Genomic DNA, 5,228 nt, shown 5'->3' on the forward strand with positions numbered 1-5,228 from the left:
GAAAACCAAGAATAAATAGAATGAAACTCACTCCAAAGAAAAGCTCTCATTTTCTCATCACCTCAACTCGATTTCACCTTCCCTCGTACTTAAATGGTCATAATACTATTTGTAATTTTGGTAACTCAGAACAAAAAGATTTATTAAACTACTCAGCTGTTACAGTGTATTTTGTCCACGTCCTCATTATTGAAGGACGAGACAAGAACGCAACCAAGATTTATGTCTAAAAATTTCTTCAGTTTTTTTCGCTCGCCGCTACCCAATTACTCACAAGAAAACCCTTTTTTTTTCTTTCAAACTTGTCACCAGCAGATATTTTAATAACTCGCTAACTTGGTAAAAACCAATTAATGTTTTTAAGACACGCTATTTATTTTTCTCGTCGGAAAAACATCATTTGTATTAGTGAAACACATAGACCACTTAAGAAAGCGACCTTTTATCATAGAGGAAATTCATATTTTTTTCGTATCAAACGGTTTTGATTAATAATCCTAGCGCGTGAAGACAGCCGTATTTTTCTCATCAGAAGTTACTATTCATTCGTATAACTTAATGTGGATCTAATTTTTCCACGAAAAATGTTAACAATAGACTAGAGCTTTTATATTTGTTCTTCCTTACCAATACGAGTAAATAATAAGCAGTAGTATTCTGTAATTATTTCATACTGTACTGTTTATAAAGCTAGATGAATGTAATAATATAATCTATAATAGCTCATTACTGGGCAAAGATCCGGAATGTACGACAGGTAACGTCATTGATTATAATATTCCGTAGATATAATATTTTCCAATTACAGAAAACAAAAGGCAAGCACAGAAGCAACCACAACAGAAGCTCAAATCATCGCGCCAAATGGGTATCTATGTCAAATAATAATGTCCTAAAAACTGTATCGTATTTTACAGATATTAAATTCCATAGAGTCTCAAAGTTTGTTAAACAAAATAGAGTAAAACTATCGTGCACCGGCGCTATGATATCGGTTAAAACATGAAACTAGCCGACAAAGGAATACTTTTGGAAAATTCGTGGCTGTTATGGCCACTGTTCGTCATTTTGTTGTGTAGTTTACGAATTTTGTGATAGATTCACTTTGGAATACTTGTTTCTTTATTTTTGTACTGTAGGCATGTGGAAAATTATAACGGCTAAACAATGCAATATTTTAATTAGAAATTATCTAAACTTTAGATAATACTTACTGTATGATCTAAAGTAAGTAAGAATATAATTTATTTTCCAGCTTAGTGTTATTAAGACGACTCTTTGGAATAAAACATAAATATTTTTTAAGTTCAAACCAAAATTGAACGCAATGAATAACGATGCAATCACTTCATACACCCTAAAAAAAACACAAAATTTTCTCGTTACGTCTAGAAAGAAATCATTATTCCATCGTTGCGATAATTTATTAAAATTGCCAGCAAAACAGTAAACTTATAGCATTATTGCACAAGTACTGCAAAACAATTACTTATCCACACTAAGTCGTTCCGAGGACACTTTCGCGTAGTGCATTCTCTCTCAAGTAACGAGTCGCCATAAAAATAGATTGTAACTGTTTTTTCTGCTAAGATATTCCACTTCTTGCTTGCCTTCACGGAATATCATTCACTGTCAAGAGCAAAACAGCTTCCTGAATAGATATAATTAAAGAGACGCTTTATAGTCAGAGCTATAGACCAACAAGTCAGTAGTGAGCCTTGTATGCAAGGACCACAGTGGCAGAAGTACACCCTTTTTATCTTATGCTTAGTGGTCAACCTAGTGTCAAAGTGGTTCAAGCCGCCCGAAGGACGCTGACGTGGCTTAACGACTGTTATCTTAATTGACAACAACCGGGACCGACTTTTTACGAGCCCTCTGAAGCAAGGAGACGCCCAGTAGAAATACCACTATGCGGTCACCGATCTATGAAATGATTTCGCCAAGGTTTGCTTAAACCGCAGAACGTTAACTGACTGGAGCGCGCTACTTACCGGCAATGGGTGCCTCAGAAATACACAATTCAGAATGAAGAACCAGGTTCACTCGTAAATATATGCTTATAGTGGTCCCTTTGATACGGCTTAATTTTTTTGAAAATACACAAAATTATTAATTATAATCTAGATAAACCATGCGTGCCAAGTTTTCTACTAAGTTATAGGACTATAGTTCACACTAGGTCGTGACGTCATTTTATTGTTGGGTGTTTGTGTTCGCGCTAGGTTATAGTGTCGTTTACAACAGTTTCGCCCGATAATATCTGAACAGTGCCCGTATAACATTTTCACACATAATCAAATTGGTATTTTAATACCGTTCACATTCCAGCCTTTATATGTTTAAGTTATTGGCATCGTGTATCAGTAGGTCAGATAGTTTGAAAGCCTATCTCGAGATTGTTTTATCGAAAAGATTTTTTTATTTTTATAATCACTTTAAAAGAAATGGCTTACACTAATTTTGTTTTTATAATAACTAACCACAAATAAAACGACACCACATAAAAAACAACAAAATATTTTTATTCTTCAAGCTAGTTGCATCCAGTTTAAATGTTTGTGAACTGGTACTGACACACTAAAGTGCTTTCCGAGGAACGGGAGGATTCCAATGGGTAAATAGTACGCTACAATGCATTAGAATTCGGTTGCGCTACATACTTACAACAAAATTGATATGAAAATACATTCCAACTTACAATCTATATCTATACTAATATTATAAAGCTGAAGAGTTTGTTTGTTTGAACGCGCTAATCTCAGGAACAACGATCGATTTGAAAAATTCTTTCAGTGTTAGATAGCTTATTTATCGAGGAAGGCTATAGGGCATAAATCATCACGCTACGACCAATAGGAGCAGAGTACCAGTAAAAAAAAATACAAAAACGGGGAAAAATTTCACTCATTCTCTCTTATGTGACGCAAGCGAAGTTGCGCGGGTCAGCTAGTGTATTATAATTTGTATTTATCGAGTAGAACAATGATTAGTTACTGCGTAGGTGAATAACTCGCTTACAAATTACCTTACTAAGGGTGTTACCACACTAATCAGTCGTTTATCGATCGATAGTAGACTGGGTTCATAATTAACGACAGTCGACACGAAATAGCCAATGGCTAATCGATCGTCGACCGACATCGACAGTATAGATCGACGGTCGATAGATTAGTGTGGTTACATCCTAATAAACACAATATAAGCATGGATAAAATAAGTTTATCTTTTGTCCTGTTAAATCGAGTTTGAAATTATTGTGAGTGAAAGAGACAAAACATAGTATAACTAATCCGTGAATAAGTGACGGTGTTTTGGTTAGGAAGAAAATGTATACCTATCCATTCTTACACGTTATGTCTTGTAAAATAGTAACCAAGTAGTATTTTTGTCGCAAGTTTTTGAGTAAAGAAAGGCTTTAATTTTACGATTACAAATATTGTGGTAGAGACAGTCTGAGTTTTTGTTATGAAATACTGGTCCATGTTTTATAGTATTAGTTTTTCTTTGGATACATAAAGATTTATTTAGTCATCATTACCTCGATTTTTACTTTACGATATAAGATTAATTTTTATATTTGTCCAATGTTTGGCTATCTAAGAGCAAACCTAAGTCCAGCAACTGCACAGTGCCCTAGTCTTCTAACTATATTAGCCTCAAATTGGAGATGACGTCATCGAATTAACAGTTAATTGCCAACACAGTTTAAACCCAGTTAGTATGGCACTAGGTCCTAATCTAGTACTGTCAATTTCGCTGTCAACATCTAGTAAATAATTAGCGGCAACAAACTTCCTGTTATTAACATGACAAATGAGACTTCATGGTGGATTGCGACGCGTTGCATCGAAACATTTGCATAATGCATGCTATGCTAATTTGTGACGTCACTAATAGACATCGATCTAACGAACGGTCCGCGTGTTTTCGGCGCGGATGTTACGTTCATTAGTGTTTTGGGAATTGTTTGTGTGACACATGGAATTGTTACACAAGTAGGTATTAAAAAAAAGAATATTGTATACCAGTCGCTACGCATCAATCTGAAAACTAGATATTTTGAGATATGATATAGAGATATAATAGTGTGGCAGTAATACTTAACTTAACTTGACAAAATTGCAGTGTTTAGACAAAAAAAAATGCAATAGCTAATTGTCTTTGATCATTCGCTCATTCATTCATACATTCGATCGAATTCGAATTGTTCGTTGTTGCATGAAATGACTCTGTTCAACATCTCAAATTTTCAAGCAAAACATCAAAACAGTATTATTTAATTACACCTTGATACTAATAGATCCCTATTAGTGTTGGCATAGTTATCCTTAACTAGGAGCTACTTATTCATAACACGTTTCCTTATTCCTAACAAAGTTTCGTAACGCGGTCTTAAATGCATCCCTCCTTAAGATTTCATGGCGGAATTGGTCGTTAGTTTGAAACTGACTCAATCAAATAAGTAACTGCAACCTCGGATAGTTCAAGCCCGTGCCGTTAGTTTTAAACTTGACGAATTAAATTATGCAGTTCAGAATTCTATTACAAACTTATCGATGTTAAAGACGGTATTTACGTTTTATGAAGTAAAATCGTTTTTAACTTTGGATCAACAACTTTCTATCCTTTTACGGAATATAAAGTATCTTCCTTCAGTGAATTTGTATCAGCAGTCACAGTCACAAATGTTATTGGGTTTTCTAGGAACTGTATATAACTGAATTCGTAGACATGCTCGGTGAATGGTGATAGGCCTGCTCTCTGCGTGGGATTTACAACAATATCGGCACATACCTGTGGCCAGGAATTTCGGTAGACGTAAGTCTATGCTTTCAAGATTAATAAGCGTAGAGATCAAGAGAGTAATTGATTTATATCTTGGAACAATACAAGACTGTGCCGTGAAAGACCAAAGTTCATATACTACTACGTTTTACTGCTTTGCTTGTGGAAAACCTTTATTGCTTCGACAGTCGGGCAAACCATAAACTTGTTTATCAGAACGCTCTAGTGTTTTGGCAAAAACACACGTACCTCGTGTGTTCAGGCTAGGAATAGTACACTAGGTTCCTTTATTAGTATTCCTGGTAACTCGTTTTTACATATCCACCTCGCATATTTCGATTGTCCTCGTAATCGGGCCGATATCCTTCGCAAAAATCTTCGATTTGAATATTGGTACAAAATGTTTGAGTACGTTTTGTTCGTTTCGATATTTTGGTTTA

This window comes from Anticarsia gemmatalis, chromosome 15 (genome assembly GCF_050436995.1).
Source record: "Anticarsia gemmatalis isolate Benzon Research Colony breed Stoneville strain chromosome 15, ilAntGemm2 primary, whole genome shotgun sequence".
Taxonomy (NCBI): Eukaryota; Metazoa; Arthropoda; class Insecta; order Lepidoptera; family Erebidae; genus Anticarsia; species Anticarsia gemmatalis.